The 22,159-nt window shown below is 38.7% G+C and overlaps 1 non-coding gene across 1 annotated transcript; it reads right to left on the bottom strand.

Moving 5' to 3' along the window:
- Positions 1–18,465: 18,465 nt before the first annotated feature.
- Positions 18,466–18,573, bottom strand: LOC127744595 (small nucleolar RNA R71). The gene has a single exon (XR_008005573.1). It is a non-coding gene; the product is annotated as a small nucleolar RNA R71 (small nucleolar RNA).
- Positions 18,574–22,159: the final 3,586 nt, after the last annotated feature.

The raw sequence follows: 22,159 nt of genomic DNA, 5'->3' as shown, positions 1-22,159 counted from the left end.
GCACATACCTCGGGAACAAAACGCCCGCTCTCTCGAAGCTTGCCAGCACCAAGCCCGGAGGCAACAACAGAAGTCTCCTCCAGGAAACCTTGCAATTTCCCTCCGTGCTAAGAGAGGAAGAAGCGCTAAGCATATCCAACCAACAGCAAGGGTGGATGACCCCCATACTCAACTACCTGAAGTCGGGAACTCTCCCCGCCGAAAGGAAGGAAGCTAGAAGACTCACAAAAGACGCCCAGAATTATACACTAATTCACGACATATTATACAGAAGGGGATTCTCAAACCCCTCCTTAGGTGTGTCCCGACCTCAGAAACAAAGAGCGTCCTCGAAGAAGTCCACGGAGGCATGTGTGGGAACCACCTCGGAGCTCGAGCATTATCCAAGAAAGTAGTCCGAGCCGGATTCTACTGGCCGACCTTACAAAGAGACGCAACGGAATTTGTGAAAACATGCCTCCCCCTGCCAAAAACACGCCAATTTTCACAAAGCACCACCTGAAGACCTTATCAGCGTCACCGCACCATGGCCCTTCGCCAAATGGGGACTTGACCTACTCGGTCCGTTCCCCCAAGGACCGGGGCAAGTCAAATACCTCATAGTGGGGGTCGACTACTTCACAAAGTGGATTGAAGCTGAACCCTTAGCCACCATCACGGCTCAGAAAAGCCGCAAATTCCTATACAAAAACATCGTCACAAGGTTCGGAGTCCCCTACTCCATCACCACAGACAATGGGACACAGTTCACAGACGCAAGTTTTCAAAACTTGGCGGCCGAGCTAAAAATCAAACAGCAATTCACCTCAGTCGAGCACCCACAAGCCAATGGACAAGCAGAGGCCGCAAATAAAGTCATCTTGGCTGGGTTAAAACGAAGACTCCAAGAGGCCAAAGGGGCATGGGCCGAGGAGCTCCCCCAGGTGCTATGGGCATATCGGACAAACCCACACTCTACAACGGGAGAATCGCCATTCCAACTAGCTTACGGGATGGAGGCAATGATTCCTATCGAAATAGATGAAGGGTCACCCAGAAGCATCTTCTACAACGAAGAAGGTAACCCACAGGCACAAAGGGAAGAACTCGACCTCCTCCCCGAGGTCCGAGAAAAAGCCCGGATCCGAGAAGAAGCCTTAAAACGGCGAAAACAAAGATTTCGAAAACGCTTACTAAAAGGTTGCTATACAAAAACAACTAAAAAGTACAAGCGAAAAAACGAAATCTCAAAAAGCGCTAGCTAAAAGGTTGTTATCCAAAAACAACTAAAAAGCATAAAGCGGAACTAAAAAGTCAAAACGCGAGCAAATACCACATAATAAGCTAAAAAGTTACTACAAGTAGCTAATAGCAAAGAGGTGTTCAAAAGCATTAACAGGTAGTAAAAACCATCCAAAAAAAAGAGCCCACAGGCCGGGCAAACAACCAAAGACAAAGGATTACAGGGAATCAAGATCCTTTCCGGACTCCACATCGGTAGAAGGCTGCGGAGGAAGAACCACAGAAATCGGGACAGCCTTGACAGCACCGTCATCTCGGTTTAAAACCTCCGCACCAGACTCCTCCCTGGCCAAGGGTAAGGTCGGGTTCGCAACCGGAACTTTGGGGTCAGACACCGGAACCTCATCCTCATTGGGAGCAGGAACAATCTTTCCCTCCACGACAACATTATCCATACTGAATAAACTCAGATCCAGGTCAGGAGCAAGAACCCGGACCTGAGCCTTCAAATTTTCAAACATAGCATCCATACCCTTAGCCACATGTCCTTCTAGCTCGTAAAAATCATCCTGAGCGGATTGCAACCTCTCCTTTGTCTCCACAAGCTCGGCATATGTCCGAGTATAACTCTCCCTCGCCGCCTTCGCCATCTCCTTGGATGAACTCGCCGCCGCCACAGCCGCGGTAGCTTTAGCTTTCTCCTTCTCCAAAGACGCCTCCAGCTCAACAACCCTAGCAGCCTTCAGTTCACTAATCCTCTCGAACTCAGACTGAGCCTTCTCAAGTCGGGAACTGGTCGCACCAATGGGGGATTTCTTGAACTCTCGGGCAATAGCGGCATGAAGACTAGCCATCCGGACACAACTCCGCGCCATATACTGAAAATGGTGCTCAATAGACACATCATCAGTAGAAATAAAAGTCTGAGGGAGGATATGCTGTTCAACCCAACCAAGAGCATCAAAATCCTTATCATTAAAACCCACAAACTCTTGAGAGGTCTTCTGCTTCTTGGGAGGAGGACCCGAGGATGAAGGAGGAGAAGAGTTACCGGGTCCAGAGGTTGGAGGATCCTGATTTATAGGTCGAAACTGGGGAGTCGGAATAGTCTTCGACCGAGTAGTGACACCCACAGTAGTTTTCTTCGGAGAAGATCGGGCAGAAGCCTCCCCAGCCTTGATATTTCGAGCAGCCACGGACTTCTTCGTCCGACGAAGGTACTTCATGGAATCCGCCTGAGAAGACATCTCTGCAAAAATAAAAGAAAAGGATCACCAAAACAGAAATTCCACCAAAACAAAAACAAGCAAAGCCAAAATACTAAAAAGATAATCTCGGAGGGTCGGGAACTACCTAACTCGGAACGGAGAAGGCTTGGATCCCCCAACATTTTCTTCGTGTCCAAGTGAGGTGCCCGACCCCATAAACTGCTTACCACACCCACAAAAGCCTGCTCCACCTCATCTAGACTCTCAAGGGTATACTTAGTAGACACTACTTTCTCCTGCCAACAAAGAGGAAAAGAAAGCTCCCCACTCTCATCTAGAAAGAAAGGTCGGACGTCTCCAGTAGCCCGGACCTTGAAATAGAAGTTCTTAAAATCATGAAAGGACTCATCATACAGGGTGCAAAACTTCCTTCCCTGGTTAGCCCTAAAGGAAACCCAAGATACCTTCCCTCCACCCGACCCTGGCTTCGTCAACACAAACAAGTAGGAAAAAAGAGAAATAGAGGGAGCAACGCCCAAGAACTGACACAAAAGTTGAAAAATCTACCACGGTAGGGACTCTTAGAGGAAGAGGGTCTACCCAATCAAGACCACATGGAATTTTAGTCGACATCGCTTGAAGAACCTTTCGAGACATAAAATTCTTACCTACAAAGAAGAATACAACAGCAAGCAAAAAATCACATAAAGAGGACGAGCACGAAAACCCATTCAGCAAAGCAAGAAACAAAGACCTCACGAGAAGTGAGGCAATACAGAACAAAGGCACCGGGGAACAAAAAGAGCCCCCCCCATATAAAAACAACAGCAATGGCGGCACCTCTTTTGGGGCAACCCAGGCATAAAGAAAAAGAAATAAACAAAAGCCACACAAAGAGCAGAAACATACGATCACAGAAAAAGAGAAACACGGAAACAAACCTGGAAGAAGAAGCGAATGCAAAGAGCTCCGAAGCAAGTAGAACAAAAACGACGGCACAAAGGAAACGCCGGAAATTTAAAAGACACACAAAGAAAGATTCTGGAAAGCAAAACAAAGGGAAAGAAGACGCGGCGCTTGTGAAGGCATAAAAAGAACAAACGCAGAAAGGAGAAAAGGAGCAATAAATAAAGCCTTCCCAGAGCCCGAACGGAAATCGAGGAAAAACGGTAAAATGCAATAAATGCAGAAACGGCCATTTTTGAATTTTGAAAAACAGACTACTATGCCCGAGCACGACCTCCCAAAAAGGACGAACTCGGGCAGGGGCACTGTTCATACCCTGACCGGGGACCTCCAACTCGGTAAATCCGCAAGAGGTCCGACCTTGTCCTAAAGCTCACACCTAAAGGTCGGACCTCGGACAAAGAGCACAAAATCGGTCACAAGGAAGGCCCATCAAAAGGAACACAGCCCAAACCTAAAGGCCGAAAAGGCCTGGAAAAGGCGGTTCCACAAAGATAGAGATAAACTCCCAAAAAGATAAGATAAGATAAGAATATCTTATCCAGGGAAGATCACTGCCAACTACTATAAATACACTGGAGCACCCAGGTATGGCATTCATTCCAAATCTACACATATCTGCTTGGACCCATGCTAACTTAAGCATCGGAGTGTCATTGCAGGTACAACCACCAACCGTTCTGCATACCTAGCTCGGGTCACCGAACCCCCACCTCGGGCCTCTCCGGACGACCGAGCTACACGTTTTAGGCAAACCCTCAGAACATAATCAATAACTTATTCAATACACATATAATCATATCATCTTATCATCCTTTACCAATTCATCAATAAACAAACTATCATCAGCATAAACAGCAGCTATCCAACATACACTCAATTCATATCATCAGATTTATCAAAGGTGCTAAGCATTGAACATGTTCTTTCATTCCAACCTATCCTCTAAGTTTTCACAGAAAATTATATACTAAATATGAGAAACCTAAACTATACCATGGCCGATTTCCCGATAAATCCGAAACACTTCAAGCATTCCTGTACCGCAAGCTTACCGACATTGCCCCTCACCGAGGAAACCACCTTCCAAAATCTATCTCAAGCTCCCATATCCTCAAAATAATTCCACTTCTCAACTAATTTCCAATCTAACAACATAATTACCACTAGAATTATCTTAGGGTTGGCAAATTCTGTAAGGTGACAAGGGTTAGGATTTCCTTACCTTACCGACAGAGAATTAATGCAAGACCCATCAAGCTCACGAAGCTAATTCGATCCTAATCATCGAGTTTTAAATAAATCTTAACACATGAACTCATAAATTTTCTAAATTGAGGGGTGAGAAACTGAAGATAAGAATGAGGCTTACCTATAAAATTGTTCCAATAGATTTGTAGAGCTCGACGCGGTGAACGTGTGGCCGCAAATGGTGCGGAGATCGGAGCTTGGAGCGAGAAGTTATCGAGGTTTGATGATTGGATTTTTGATGGTATAGAATTTCACAAATGAATTCTCGTTGCAAGTATAGTTTCTAAACCAATCAATAATCCTTTCATACAAAAAGTTGTTTGTCACTAGTACAAACCCCTAAAATTTATAAACCGAAGTATTGAACCTCGGGTCGTTCTCCCTAGGAATTACAATAAGTGTCTTGTTATTGGTTGTGAATTATTTTGGGATTTTTTGAGATTTTAGACAAAAAATATAAATGGCAAAGAAAATAAACTAACAACTAACAAAGCTCTAGGCAAGATATGAGAACTAGAAATCTTATCCTAGTTATCCTCCTCAATTGTGACCACAAATTGTTCATTGCTACCACTTAGTTAACCTCTAACCATGGAGAAAAGTCAAGTGGATGAATAAATTTGATTCCTCAAGTCCTAATCAACTCCTAAAGGAAAGACTAGCTTTAGAGGCATTCAAATCAATTAGCAACTTCTAATTATCAATCAACAAAGGAATTATATAACTCAAGAGTCACTAATTACTCAACCAAAGCCAAGAGGAACAAAATCTACACTAAAACCAAAAGAAGCATTTTTGTCAAACACATAAGAGGCATAGAAGGAAAGCACATGAAGTCTACAACAAGAATAAAATCTAACAACAATTATTGAAAGGAATTAACAACAACAATCAAAAGAAACACAATTATTATGAATTACCTTGAATTGAATTGAAAGAAAATGGAAGGAACAATAGTAGATCTACAACAAAGTATAAGAACAATATAAAGGAAATTACAACAAAAGAATATCAGAATGATAAATGTAACAACAAGGAATTGAGAAGAAGAAATGGAAGAAGATATGAATTAAACCCTAGATCTAAGAACTAAGCCTAATCCTAGAGAGAAGTGAGAGCTTCTCTCTCTAAAACTAACTAAAACTAATCCTAATGAGTGTGAATGATGCTAAGTCCCTTTGCTCTTCAATCCTTGTCTTTAAATAGCATCTTTGGCGCAAAAGTTGGTTGGGATTGGGCCCCACAACTCTTGAGAATTAGCTGGGCGCGAATTCACTTAAAAATCAAGTATCAGCATCGACGCGTACGCGCACAGCATGCGTACGCGTCCATGGGCCATTTCGCAAGGTGCGCATAAGTGCCTGATGCGCGCACGCGTCCATGGGCGAGTTCAACTCTTTGGCTTTTCATGATCTTCTCCACTTTGCATGCTTTCCTCTCACTCATTTGATCCTTTTCTAGCCTTTTCAACCTGAAATCACTTAACAAACACATCAAGGCATCTAGTGGCATCAAAGGTGAATTAAATTTAGCTAATTTAGGGCTTAGAAAGCATGTTTTCACACTTAAGCACAAATTAGGAGACAATCATGAAACCATGCTATTTCATTGAATAAATGTGGGTAAAAGGTCATAAAATCCCTTAAATTCAACACAAGATAAACCCTACAAATGGGGTTTATCAACCTCCCCACATTTAAACCAAGCATGTCCTCATGCTTAAACTTAGAATGAAGTAAGGGTATGGCATTTATTCAATGGAAACTAACTAAATGCAATCTACCTATATACAACTATCTAAATGAATGCAATTGCTTAGTAAAAAAAAATCAATTCCCAAGAAGCATATATGCACAAGGGCTAAGGACTAGCAAGTCTAATCTACAATTGGATTGAGTTATTAGATATTTTTACAAACTTGTATGAAAAGTGATGATTGTAGGCAGAAACATGTAATCGAGCAATCAAACCCTCACCGAATGTGTTTGGACTCTATTCGCTCAGGTGTTTAGGGTCGATTCACTCCATTCTCCTCTATTTCATGCTTTCTAAGATTTGTTCTTCATCTAACAATCAACAATTATTTCATGCATGCATACATCTATCATGAGGTCTTTTCTTTAGGTTGTAATGGGGTTAGGGTCAAGGTAGGATGCATATATGGTTAAGTGAGCTTGAAATTTGAATCTTTGATAAGCTTAAACTTCTCACCTAACCTATGACATCCTATACAATTTTAAAGCTAACCTAGCTACCCATTTTTCACTTTTTCTTCTCATACTCATGCATTTTTTTCTTGATCACAACACATATGCATTGATTTTATTGAGCTTCACTTTGGGGCATTTTGTCCCCTTTTTATTGTTTTTTTTCTTTTTCTTTCTTTTTCTTTCTTTTTCTATCTTTTTTTCCTTTTCTTTTTCACATTTATCATATTTTTTTTCTTTTTCTCTTTTTTTCATTTTTTTTCTTTCATTCAAGCTACATACAAGAATATCAATGCATAAGGTCTATACATTTAATTAATACATGAATATGTACCAAATTCCCAATATTTCCAATAAAAATACAAAACTACCTTTTTACTCCCCCAATGTCCCAAGGTTCCCACACTTGAATGTTACACACACACTAGCCTAAGCTAATCAAAGATCCAAATAAGGACATTTATTGTTTTTTGCTTTAGGGATTGTAATGTGCTAAATAAAAGAACAAGTGGGTTAAGCGTAGGCTCAAAGTTGGCTAACAAAGGTTGATAAAAGGTAAGGCTATTTGGATAAGTAAGCCAATTGAAATGATGGCCTCAATCGTATAAATGCATGAATATAATACACAAAATAATGGACATAAAGAATCAAACAAATCAAAGATTACAATCATAGAAAGAGAACAATTGCACACAAGAAGGAAATATAAGTGGTTATAAGATGTAACCACACCATTAGGCTCAAATCTCACTTGCTTGTGTTCTTAGCTCAAAACATGATCCACAATATATATAATTCAAGCAAGTTCTATGAAAAAGTTTTTCACTTAAATCAATTGAGGTGCCCTATAGATAATTTTCTCAAAAAATTTCATTATTTTGACTAAACTTATTGTGTATATATATGCAAAATTAAGAAAATGCAAGTAAAAATCCTAAAAACCTAAAATGAAAATGCAAAAGTATTGGAATTAGAAACTTGTCACCCAAAATCGCTGATCGGTCGGACGATCTCCCCACACTTAAAAGTTTCCACAGTCCTCGGTGCACTCAAAGATGAGCAAGGGGGTACGACGACTCTCTGGATTGCTACCTTCAGCTGGTAGGTCAACTGGTCGCTGCGTGTTCTTTATCTTGCTTCCATTTTCATTTTTGCTTGCGGTGCATCATGCAAGAAAAACAAAAATATAACACCATAAGATGAGAAAACAAAAGCAATGAAGCAAACATTGTTGGAATGAGGTACTAATCACTAGAATTGAGTGAGTGAATTAGTGTGACATTAATGACAAATAAGTGTGTGAATTCTAAATTGCGCCTTTCAGAACACACATTAGCATAAAAAGCTATGTCACAAAAGAAGCATGCACTTTACTCATTCTAGTATGCTTGAGATGCTTTAAGTAAACTTGTATGGTAAAACAAGCATTGAAGAGGCATGAAAGCATTCAAGCCATAAACATATGAATGCATCTAATCATTAAATACAATGCATTAAGGTAAATGCACACCATCCAATGTCAAGAGATTGCCTAATAAAAGAATAGGGTTCAAATTACATGGTGGCTAGCTACAACACGCAATTCAAAAGAGTCACAAGCTCGAAGGCAATTCTCATCACTTGGTATTTTTCAAAAGGTAAGCATGAAAAACTCAAAACCAAGTAGCAAAATATAACATCAATCATAGAATCCAACAAAGATTATCTAAAAACATTCATGCTAAAATAGCATTTAGGCAATAAAGGGGCAGCAATGCTTAGTAAACAAAGTCAATAATCCAACACTTATAATGAAAAGAGAGAAAATAAAATGAAAAGTAAACTAAAACTAACTAATTAACTAACCAACTAACTAATTAACTAACTAAAATAAATGGTTATCAATGGTGTTTGGAAGTGTTGGATGAGGGGTAGAAGGAGGGAAAAAGAAATGAGAGGGAAAGAAATGGAAAGAGGAAAAGAAAAGAAGTGGATTGAAGGAAGGGCATCCACGCGTACGCGCACACGGTGCGTGCGCGCGGATGGTGATGTAATGGACGCGATGCATACGTGCACCTGGCGCGTCCGCGTTGATGGCTTATTTCGAGAGTGGCGCGTACGCGCGAGTTGGTTTGTGCCTCGGGCACAGTGCGCGGACAGTGCGGGCATAACTCTCGGGTCAATGTATGGAGGCATGAAGTTTTGCAATCCACGCGTACGCACGCATGGCGCGCACGCGTGGATGGTCCAAAACGCTTGATGCACGCGTATGCGCACAGTGTGTGTACGCGTGGATGGTGCTCTGTTTTTCAAAATTTTTTCTATGTTTTTGCACCAATCCAAGCATTCCAAACCTTCAAACAGCTACCAAAACACCGTAAAACTTTATTTAACATACTAAACTACCAATTAGACTCAACAAACTCAAAAAAACATGAAATTAAACTAATTCTATTAGTATGTACAAAAGAGAAAAAATGAAAAGAATTTACCATGGTAGGGTGTCTCCCACCTAGCACTTTTGTTTATTGTCCTTAAGTTGGACTTATGGGGAGCTCCTCTTAAGGTGGCTTGTGCTTGTACTCATCTTGGAACTCCCACCAATGCTTGGTTCTCTATTGTGCCCCAAGATTTCTCATAAGTTGCACCAAGTCTTGATGGAGTTCTTCACAAGTTTGGGGCTCCCATTGTTGATCCTCTTCTTGTAATCCGGGATCCCACACTTTATTTTCACACCCGTCTTGAGGTTGGTCATCATTAATCCATCCGGGTGGCAAGGAAGATGAATTCTCAATGTGATACCAAACTCTCCTTTTAGACCCATTCAAGTGAGCATTAGCCCAACCTTTGCATCTAAGCTTTGAGGTATCAACTAAAATGAGCCTTGATTTGCAATGCCATCCACTAAACATTCTTCTCTTATGCTTTATCCCACAAATCATCCTAAGTTGACCATCCGTTTCAAGAAAACCATACTCAAGTGGGACAATAAAGCTAATAGAAATGAGTTTTACCCACTCAAGTGAAGGAATATATGACAACCTAGGCAAAGAAGCTTCCAAAGATCTTGACAAAGCGTACTCAACTCCCGTCCTTCTTTTTCTAAGGACTTCCACCTCTTCACAAGATTTTTCAAATCCAATCCTTTGTTTGTCAATTTCATCTAACTCTTCTCCATCACTCACATCATAAATGGAAGGACGAGAGAAATCTACCTCCACATCGCTTTCTATCTCATCAAGAGAAGGTTCTTCAAGTTCAAAGGATTCACCACCGCTAAGATTTGATGCTTGATCTTCATCACCAAGGGAACTCAATTCTTGCTCCATTCCTTCCAAGTCTTCATATGGGATATGCCTTGAAGGTTGTGCACGTTCCTCCTCAACATCAACTTTAATATTCTTGGAGGGGTTTTCTATAACTCTAGGTTCCCGTGGAGGTTCCGCATCTTCTAAGTCTTCAACCACTTCTTCCTCTTCTTCAATAATCATAGGCTCCTCCAATTGTTCCAACACAAAGTAGCTTTCCTCATTTTTTACCGGAGTTTCCAATCTCTCCTTTATGCTATGCTCTTCCTTGGATTCTCCACATGTAGCCATGGGAGTTCTTTGGTTGTTCAAGTATTGGGAGGCTAATCGGTTTACCACCTCTTCCAAGGTGGTCATGAATTGTTGCACATCCCTTGTCATCTCCTCTTTTCCTTGCACAAGAACATCAAGGATGTCGTCCATTTGAGGTTGGAGTGGATGGGAGGGTTCATTGTTTTGGAGGAAGGGTTCATAATAAGAGGGTGGTTCATCATAATTAGGGTGTGGTGGTTCAACATTCTCCACTTTTTCCACTTGTTGCACAACATGCTCCATGGTTGCTTGAAATTGATCCAATGCTTCCTTGAGATGATCCCTTGACTCTTGTTCCACTTGGATATCATGATTAGGATCATATGGCTCTTGGATCGAATGCCATGAGTATTCTTCCATGGAAGGTTGTGGTGGAAGGTAGAATTCATCTTGTGGTTGAAAATTTGTGTGCATTGGAGGTGGTTCATCTTGGTCATGGTATGGAGTTGGCTCTTGGAAGTATTGAGGTTGGAGTGGTGGTGGTTCAATATTTGGCTCATATAGCTCAAAAGGTAGTTAGTATGGTGGATATGGATTAGGGTCATATGAAGGTGGTTGGTAAGAAGGGGCTTGTAAGTATGGTTGAGGGTTATGTTGAGGATATGGCTCATAGGCATATGGTGGTGGTTCTTGAAAGTCACAAGGAGATTCACCATAGCCATTTGATTGGTATGCATCATAGAATGGTTCTTCTTCATAGTGCATTGATGGGGGTTGTTGCCATGAGGATTGATCATATGCATATGGCTCCTCCCACCGTTGGTTATCCCATCCTTGATACATGTTGTCATTAAAATTCACATCTCCTACAACATAATTAGAACCAAGCTCATAGGCAAAGTGAGAATTCATAATGGAAAGAGAAAACAATAATCAAAAGATAATAGAAAACGAGAGAAACAAAATTCTACAACTAGCAAATAAAGCAAAAAGCAAGATATTCACACTATTCACATATGTACAATAACCAGTAACATAACACCATTGCAATTCCCCGGCAATGGCACCATTTTGATGATTGGATTTTTGATGGTATAGAATTTCACAAATGAATTCTCATTGCAAATATAGTTTCTAAACCAATCAATAATCCTTTCATACAAAAAGTTGTTTGTCATTAGTACAAACCCCTAAAATTTATAAACCAAAGTATTGAACCTCGGGTCGTTCTCCCTAGGAATTACAATAAAGTGTCTTGTTATTGGTTGTGAGTTATTTTGGAGTTTTTTGAGATTTTAGACAAAAAATATAAATGGCAAAGAAAATAAACTAACAACTAATAAAGCTCTTGGCAAGATATGAGAACTAGAAATCCTATCCTAGTTATCCTCCTCAATTGTGACCACAAATTGTTCATTGCTACCACTTAGTTAACCTCTAACCATGGAGAAAAGTCAAGTGGATGAATCAATTTGATTCCTCAAGTCCTAATCAACTCCTAAAGGAAAGACTAGCTTTAGAGGCATTCAAATCAATTAGCAACTTCTAATTATCAATCAACAAAGGAATTATATAACTCAAGAGTCACTAATTACTCAACCAAAGCCAAGAGGAACAAAATCTACACTAAAACCAAAAGAAGCATTTTTGTCAAACACATAAGAGGCATAGAAGGAAAGCACATGAAGTCTACAACAAGAATGAAATCTAACAACAATTATTGAAAGGAATTAACAACAACAATCAAAAGAAACACAATTATTATGAATTGCCTTGAATTAAATTGAAAGAAAATGGAAGGAACAATAGTAGATGTACAACAAAGTATAAGAACAACATAAAGGAAATTACAACAAAAGAATTGAAGAATGATGAATGTAACAACAAGGAATTGAAAAGAAGAAGTGGAAGAAGATATGAATTAAACCCTAGATCTAAGAACTAAGCCTAATCCTAATCCTAGAGAGAAGTGAGAGCTTCTCTCTCTAAAACTAACTAAAACTAATCCTAATAAGTGTGAATGATGCTAAGTCCCTTTGCTCTTCAATCCTTGGCTTTAAATAGCATCTTTGGCGCCAAAGTTGGTTGGGATTGGGCCCCACAACTCCTGAGAATTCGCTGGGCGCGAATTTACTTAAAAATCAAGTATCAGCATCGACGCGTACGCGCACAGCACGCGTACGCGTCCATGGGCCATTTCGCAAGGTGCGCGTATGCGCCTGGTGCGTGCGCGCGTCCATGGGCGAGTTCAACTCTTTGGCTTTTCATGATCTTCTCCACTTTGCATGCTTTTCTCTCACTCCTTTGATCATTTCCTAGCCTTTTCAACTTGAAATCACTTAACAAACACATCAAGGCATCTAGTGGAATCAAAGGTGAATTAAATTTAGCTAATTTAAGGCTTAGAAAGCATGTTTTCACACTTAAGCACAAATTAGGAGACAATCATGAAACCATGCTATTTCATTGAATAAATGTGGGTAAAAGGTCATAAAATCCCTTAAATTTAACACAAGATAAACCTTACAAATGGGGTTTATCAACCTCCCCACACTTATGGTGTTACGGTTTGTCTTTCTCTTCCCTCACCATGCATTGCTTCAGTGTGTTTATGCTGAAAGGAAGAAGAGAATTGGATCTTTTTATATGTGGTTGGACTGATGGGCTGAGCCTTGGGTCCATTTCGGGCCTAGTTCAACCGGTTCGGACCGTTCGGCCCAATCTTAGGCCAAATTCTTTGAAATTAGTGTCAATTTTTATTTTAATTAGCTCTACCTCACTAGATCATAAAATTCCATTTTCTAATTTATTTCATTAATAATTAATTTATTAACTAATTATTAATTAATTACTTGGGGTTTACATTCTACCCCCTAACAAAAATTTTCGTCCTCAAAAATTTGCTCTCAATTCTCCATATATGCTCCCTCAGATTTAATCGATCTCTTATAATTCATTTTGTTATTCTCCAACATCAACTTAATACCCTATTCCCATTTCAAGCCTAAGCTAAACCCGTCTATTTCATTCTTAGTTTCGTCTAACTCTTTGTTATTAATTACAAACTTCTTTATCCTCTAAGGATCCTATCTAAACCAAATCGATCTCGAACCGTTCTCAACTATCTCGAACATTAATCAATTTTCCAATCTCTTAGTCTAATTTAATCTGTTAAAGCCTGAATCACATACACTTTTCACTCCTCGATCCTACAGTGATTCCTCATGACACCCTCATATCCTAAAACTCCTTTCTTACGTTGATACAATTCTAGAGCCACCAAAATTGCTGCGCTCCCGCAGCGTTACTCTGATTATCAACTACTAAGAACTTAATTGCTCATCTACTCTGTCTAAACATTCCTTGGGCCTCTTTATCCCTCTAACTGAGTGCTATTGGACTTTACTCCAGCTGCATGAGTTCTAATCCCTTGGTTTCTTTTCATCACTGGGTCCATCACTGCCTCTATCACCATTTCTAGCTTGTTGTCATAGCCTGTCAACAATTGCTTGTGCATCCGCCCTATCATCAACCGTATCACCTCACTCACGCCCACGAGACGCCATTTGGGTCTTGTCCACGCCGAATAATTGATATTAAGGTAATCAGCTTAATATTTAAAGTCTAGTTCTTCGAATCTCCAAAGGTAATGCTCAAGAACATTTATGCTATATATGTCAAGCAGACATCCTAAATAGCATGTACAGATAGCCAGAGTATACTCAGAAGCATAGTTAGTACATTTCCCAGGTTCTACGGGAACGAACTGTTCTGATACGATAATGTAACACCCTACCGCACAGAATATTATGCTTAAGTCATAAGACAAAGGTGGTGAGGTATTACAACCTCTAAAAGTAAAATTATATATATACCATAGTTTGAAGAAGTTTATAATTAGGAGCCTTTGAAGAAAAGTTTAAAACAAAAGCCGTAATGCTCACATAAATGGAAAACTTACGTGCGAAGAAAACTAAGATTCATAAGTATAATAAACAGAAAGTAGGAATAGAGGGTCAAAAGTACAAAATAACAAGCTCCTAACTCAGCCTGCGAAGCTAAGGTTGGCTGGAGAATATTTACATACTTATATACATAACCCGAAGCCCAAAATACATACATAAAACCCTAGTTCTCCATAAACCTCTAAGAGGTACAAAAGTAAATTAAGTTATTGGAGAGTTAAATACATAAGATTTTATACAAATATACCCCTGATGAGAGGATAATTTATACGCTTTTTGGCATTGTTTTCATGTAGCTTTTAGTATGATTTAGCTATTTTTTAGTATATTTTTATTAGTTTGTATGCAAAAATCACATTTCTAGACTTTACTATGAGTTTGTGTATTTTTTTGTGATTTCAGGTATTTTCTGGCTGAAATTGAGGGACCTGAGCAAAAATCTGATTCAGAGGCTGAGAAAGGACTGCAGATGCTATTGGATTCTGACCCTCCTGCACGCGAAGTAGATTTTCTGGAGCTACAGAAGACCAATTGGCGTGCTCACAATTGCCTTGGAAAGTAGACATCTTGGGCTTTCCAGCAATGTATAGTAGTCCATACTTTTCTCGAGATTTGATGGCCCAAACTGGCGTCATAACGCCCACCAGAGAGCCTTTTCTGGCGTAAAATGCCAGAACTGGCACCAAAGCTGGAGTTAAACGCCCAAACTGGCACCCAAGCTGGTGTTTAACTCCAAGAGTGGTCCATGCACGTGAAAGTTTCAAGGCTCAACCCAAACACACACCAAATGGGCCCTGGAAGTGGATTTCTGCACTATCTACTTATTTCTGTAAACCCTAGTAACTAGTTTAGTATAAATAGTACCTTTGACTATTGTATTTTCATCTTTTGATCTTTGGATTATCTTATGATCATTTTTTAATCTCTTGATCACGTTTTCGGGGCTGGCCATTCGGCCAGGCCTGGACCTTCATCACTTATGTATATTCAACGGTGGAGTTTCTACACATCATAGATTAAGGTGTGGAGCTCTGCTGCACCTCATGAATTAATGCAAGTACTATTGTTTTTCTATTCAATTCACGCCTATTTCTACTCTAAGATATTCACTCGCACTTCAACATGATGAATGTGATGATCCATGACACTCATCATCATTCTCAACTTATGAGTGCGTGCCTGAACAACCACTTCCGTTCTATTTGAGCTCAACGTAGTCATTGGGCGACAGCTTGAGTGTGTATCTCTTGGGTCTCTGATCCACAGATCTGAATCACCTCTCCTAACAACAGAGCATTCAAATCCGTAACATTAGAACCTTTGTGGTATAATCTAGAATCAATTGGCAGCATTCTTGAGATCCGGAAAGTCTAAATCTTGTTTGTGGTATTCCGAGTAGGATCCGGAATGGGATGACTGTGACGAGCTTCAAACTCGCAACTGTTGGGCGTAGTGACAGTGCGCAAAAGGATCAATGGATCTTATTCTAACACAAGTGAGAACTGATAGATGATTAGCCCTACGAAACCCGTAGTTGGACCATTTTCTCTGAGAGGATGGACGGTAGCCATTAACAACGTTGATCCCCCAACATACAGCTTGCCATGGAAGGAAATACGCATGATTGGATGAAGACAATAGGAAAGTAGAAGTTCAGGAGCAACAAAGCATCTCCATACGCTTATCTGAAATTCCCACCAATGAATTACATAAGTATCTTTATCTTATTTTATATTTTATTTGTCTTTTAACTATTAAAATCCCATAACCATTTGAATCCACCTGACTGAGATTTATAAGATGACCATAGCTTGCTTCAAGCCGACAATCTCTGTGGGATCGACCCTTACTCACATAAGGTTTATTACTTGGACGACCCAGTGCAATTGCTGGTTAGTTGTGCGGAGTTGTGAAAAGTGTGAATCACAATTCCATGCACCAAGTTTTTGGCGCCGTTGCTGGGGATTGTTCGAGTTTGGACAACTGATGGTTCATCTTGTTGCTTAGATTAGGTAATTTTCTTTCTTTATTTTATTTTTTCCTTTTCCAAAATAATTTTTGAAAAATACAAAAAAATTTATAAAATCATAAAACCAAAAAAATATTTTGTGTTTCTTGTTTGAGTCTAGTGTCAAATTTTAAGTTTGGTGTCAATTGCATATTATTATTTTTCTTGCATTTTTCGAAAACATACGCATTGTGTTCTTCATTGATCTTCAAGTTGTTCTTGATTATTTTTCTTGTTCTAAACTTTAAATTCTCTTGTTTTGTGTCTTTTCTTGTTTTTCATGTGCATTCTCAAATTGTTAGTGTCTCTAGTATGAAAATTTCTAAGTTTGGTGTCTTGCATGTCTTTCTTTTCTTAAAAATTTTCAAAAATATGTTGTTGATGTTCATCATTATCTTCAAAGTGTTCTTGGTGTTCATCTTGACATTCAAAGTGTTCTTGCATGCATTATTTGTTTGATCTTAATTTATCATGTTTAGTTTCATTTTGTTGTGTTTCTCTTCCTCATTAAAATTAAAAAAAATAAAAAATATATCTTTTTCAAGTCAATAACATAGAGAATTGAAAATTCAGAACATAAAGCAGAGGAATCGTAGAGAAAAAGCTGGGCATTTAGAAAAATGCCCAGTAAGGAAGGATTTCTGGGAGGGTATCTGGCTGGGCGTTAAACGCCCAAAGAGGTAGCCAAATGGGCGTTAAACGCCAGGATGACACAGGAGAGGTCATTTTGTTTTCAATTTAAATCTTTTTCAAATTTTCATTTTTTAATTCATAATTTTAAAATCTTATCTTTCTCTTTTAATGTTTTTGAAAATTTTAAAACTAATTTTCCAAAATATTTTTCGTTTTTCTTTTTATGTTTTTTCGAAAATCTTTAAACAAATTTTCAAAACCTCTTCCTTATTTTTATTTCATATTTTCAAAAACCTTGCTAAATATTAATGTTTTGATTCAAAAATTTCAAGTTTGTTACTTTCTTGTTAAGAAAGGTTCAATTTTTAAATTCTAGAATCATATCTCTTAGTTTCTTGTTAGTCAAGTCATCAAGTTTTAAAAATCAAATCTTTTTTAATTTCTTTTTCAATCCTATCTTTTCAATCATATCTTTTTCAATCAAATCCTTTTCAAATCATATCTTTTTAAAAGTCTAATTTCAAAATATTTCTCTAACTTCTCATCTTTTCAAAAATTGATTTTAAAAATCTTTTTCTAACTTCTTATCTTTTCAAAATTTACTAATTCTTATCTTTTTCAAAACCACCTAACCACTTTTTCATTTTTCATTTTCGAAAATCATTAACCATTTTTCAAAAATCTTTTTAATTAACCAATTTTTTTAATTCTAATTTTATTTTATTTAAAAAAATTTTTGAAAACTCTATCTCTCATCTATTTCTATTTATTCTATTTAATCACTAACACTTGTCTTCCACTCATAATTCAAACTCCTCTCTCTCTCTTCTCTCTCTTCGAATTACTCATCTTATCTCTCTACCTCATCCTTCTATTCTTCTCTTCCTCTGACACATCAAGGAATCTCTATACTGTGACATAAAGGATTTCATACTCTCTTTGTTCTCTTCTTTTTTGTATGAGCAGGAACAGGGATAAAGACATTCTTGTTGAAGCTGATCCTGAACCTGAAAGGACTCTGAAGAGGAAGCTAAAAGTAGCTAAAGCACAATACTCCAAAGAGGACCTAACTGAAATTTTCAAAAAGGAAGCAGAGAAAATAGACATGGCAGCCGAACCCAACAACAATGCCAGAAATATAAGGAAGGTGCTTGGTGACTTTACTGTACCAACTTCCAACTTCTATGGAAGAAGCATCTCAATTCCTGCCATTGGAGCAAACAACTTTGAGCTTAAGCCGCAATTAGTTTCTCTGATGCAGCAGAATTGCAAGTTTCATGGACTTTCATTGGAAGATCCTCATCAGTTCTTAGCTGAATTCTTGCAAATCTGTGATATTGTTAAGACCAATGAGGTTGATCCTGAGGTAGGACATGGTTGGACGCACAACCTAAGGAAAGCCTGAACTCTTGAGAAAAGTTGGTCAATGCTTTCTTGGCCAAATTCTTTCCACCTCAAAAGATGAGCAAGCTTAGAGTGGAAGTCCCAACCATCAAACTGAAGGAAGGTGAATCCCTCTATGAAGCTTGGGAAAGATACAAGCAATTGATCAAAAGATGTCCTTCTGACATGCTTTCAAAATGGAGCATCTTATGCATATTCTATGATGGTCTGTCTGAACTGTCCAAGATGTCATTGGACAACTCTGCTGGTGGATCTCTTCATCTAAAGAAAACCCCTGCAGAAGCCCAGGAACTCTTTAAAATGGTTGCAAATAACCAGTTCATGTAATCTTCTAAAAGAAATCCTGTGAATAATGGGATGCCTCAGAGGAAAGGAGTTCTTGAGATTGATACTCTGAATGCCATATTGGCTCAGAACAAATATTGACTCAGCAAGTCAATATGATTTCTCAGAGTCTGACTGGATTGCCAGCTGCATCCGGCAGTACTAAAGAAGCCTCCTCTGAAGGAGAAGCTTATGATCCTGAGAACCCTGCAATGGAAGAGGTGAATTACATGGGAGAACCCTATGGAAACACCTATAATCCTTCATGGAGAAATAATCCAAATCTCTCATGGAAGGATCAACAGAAGCCTCAACAAGGCTTCAACAATAATAATGGTGGGAGAAATAGGTTTAGCAATAGCAAGCCTTTTCCATCATCTTCTCAGCAACAGACAGAGAATTCTTAGCAGAGCCTCTCTGGCTTAGCAACCATAGTCTCTGATCTATCCAAGACCACTCTCAATTTCATGAATGAAACAAGGTCCTCCTTCAAAAATTTGGAGGCACAAGTGGGTCAGTTGAGCAAAAGAGTCACTGAAACTCCTCCTAGCACTCTCCCAAGCAATACGGAAGAGAATCCCAAGAGAGAGTGCAAGGCCATAACCGTAACCACAATGGCTAAACCTAGAGAGAGTGAAAAGGCAGTGATTCCCGGTGAGGAATACCTCATGGGACATCCACTAGCCACTAAGGAGTCCCCTAATGAGGAACCAAAGGAATCTGAGGCTCATACAGAGACCATGGAGATTCTACTGAACTTTCTATTTCCATTCATGAGCTCTGATGAGTATTCTTCCTCTAAAGAGGATGAAGATCTTGTGGAAGAGCAAGTTGCTCAGTATCTAGGAGCAATCATGAAGCTGAATGCCAAGTTATTTGGTAATGAGACTTGGGAGGATGAACCTTCATTGCTCATCAATGAACTAACTGCCTTGGTTAGGCAGAAATTACCTCAGAAGAAACCTGATCTCGGAAAGTTCTTAATACCCTGTACCATAGGCACCATGACCTTTGAGAAGGCTCTGTGTGACCTGGGTCAGGAATAAACCTCATGCCACTCTCTGTAATGGAAAAACTAGGGATCTTTGAGGTACAAGCTGCAAGAATATCACTAGACATGGCAGACAAATCAATGAAACAGGCTTATGGACTGGCAGAGGACATCCTAATGAAGGTTGAAGGCCTTTTAAGTCGTAAAAATTTAGATCATCAATGCATAATAAATGTTAAGTCAATGCTATACCAAGCGGCGAAAGACTGCAGAAATAACAGAACCTACCAAATATATCATTTACCAACTAGTATATATTTACTGATGAGACCTGTAAACAAGAACTAACGAGTCAAAAAACAGAAGAGCACATGTTGTCTTTGCTACTAAAAAATTTAGATATGAGAGTTCTTTTCATTTGAGATTATCTGTTTTCTTAATGTTGTCATGCAACTAGTAACAACTCTCTCCTTTCTACTTAATGAGTGTGAGAATACCTGACCAATTCTATACGCACGATCTTTGGCCTGAATTAGGTCACCTGGAGTCCAGGATTGTTCTGTAAAGATAACTGTGCTTGCATCAGTTAAAGTTAATCCAACTCCTCCCGCTTTAATGGATAGCTGCGTGATAACATGTCACATGAAATCATTATCTCAAGCACAAATACTAACCAAGACAACAGAAAAGATGCTTATAACGGAAACACATGGAAGAAATGCACAACCAAAAATACCACCATACTACAGTTGCCTTGATATAATCCTTTTCCTGGAAATCTGTAACCAATTGTTGCCTTGATGCAGCGGGTGTACCTCCATCAATCCAGATGCAACCCACTTTTTTCTTCTGGAAATTTTCAACAGTTTTTGTAAGTGCTATAATTTCCAATACAAAAAGTAAAATTGAACTGGTCTTACAAGAAGGCACTCATGTATCGCATCTATCATTGGCTGATGGTGCGCAAATATAAGAAACTTGCAACCTGCCTGCAGTGATCACAACATATTACACGTGATAACCACCGATAGCCCAAATGAAATAGAAAGATGGAAGCAAGAGAAAAAATTTTTTGAAGCAATCAAACTTTCAAATTAAGCAAACACAATGATTTGGGGCGCTGGAAGATGGATGAAATATAAGAATGAACACATAATCTAGTTTACAATTCGTGTTTATTTCGGTCACCACTCAAACCAGCCAATGTTGACACCAATAATAGTTGTGGCATACGTATTAAAATGTCATATGCTGACATTTTCACCACACTGGTCAGCCAATTTAATTCATTCAACTTATGGTCCTACATTAAGGGGCACCGATTGCAATAAAAGCAATTAGAAAAGACCAATTTAACCATGCATCATGCAGGCACACCAATCAAAGGAGATGGGTGAGAAACTAGAGAAGTTGAGAACTTAACTTGACTTTCTTATAGTACATACAGCAGCAGTCACTAAATTCTTTATTGACATTTTATTGCTTTGAAGCAGTGGAGGGGAGCAATACCTCAATGACAGTTCCGAGATATTCAAGAACAACGGGAATCTTGGCATCTGCAGAATTAGTATATATCTGGAATCGAATATATCATGATTCAGTTTTGATCATATACCAGTCAAAATGATTTAAACTACTCCAATATTGGCCAAGGCCTGAGAAAATGTTGCAGTAAAAACTATAGACCTATCATAGTTCTAGGTAATCAGAAAAACTTCCAAACAACTTGTACAAGTCAAGATAATGTTCAGGGCTTCTTCCATGCAAACCTTGTTAATTAGATTCTTTTGAGTAAATTTAACAGATTCAGACTCATCTTTTGATTTAGCAGACTTGATTTTGGCTTTTACCACCTCCAACTGCAGTATAAAAAAAAGCAACTAATATTAATTAGATTTTACCACCTCAAACGCAAACCAAAGATGGAGAGCACATATTACCATCTCCAAATCAAATAACCTAATTTTAGAAAGAAAACTTACCACAATCTTATTCTTACCAATAAAAATTGGTGAGCAAATTTTTGAACCATTTTCAAAGTGAAAGTTTTAGTAAAATACTTATAATCTAAACAATAATCACATAGTTCAAATAAATGAAATCCACAGTCCACTTTTTTGAATATCAACAACCCTATAAAATGCAAATAGAAAATAATTTTTTATGCCCAAAATAAGCATATTGTCAAGACATACAAGAATTCTGTTCCATAACTAGCTCAAACATAAATAACCAGAACTGCATGATGCTATACTAGTCTCGAGATATAGATGCAAAACAAAAATATGGATGGAATAATGCCTAAGTGACAAAGGCACAACGACCATCAACATGGAAAAATATGTATTGCGAAACAAAAATTTACTTTGCTATAACAGCTACTATATGGATGGAATCCCAAACACTTGACCAGCTTCCCCCAAAGAAATTATATAAGCCAAG

The sequence above is a fragment of the Arachis duranensis genome, unplaced genomic scaffold (genome assembly GCF_000817695.3).
Source record: "Arachis duranensis cultivar V14167 unplaced genomic scaffold, aradu.V14167.gnm2.J7QH unplaced_Scaffold_608113, whole genome shotgun sequence".
In the NCBI taxonomy this organism is placed as follows: Eukaryota; Viridiplantae; Streptophyta; class Magnoliopsida; order Fabales; family Fabaceae; genus Arachis; species Arachis duranensis.
The sequence above is the reverse complement of the archived record's forward strand: the minus strand, read 5'-3'. Positions and strand labels throughout refer to the sequence as shown.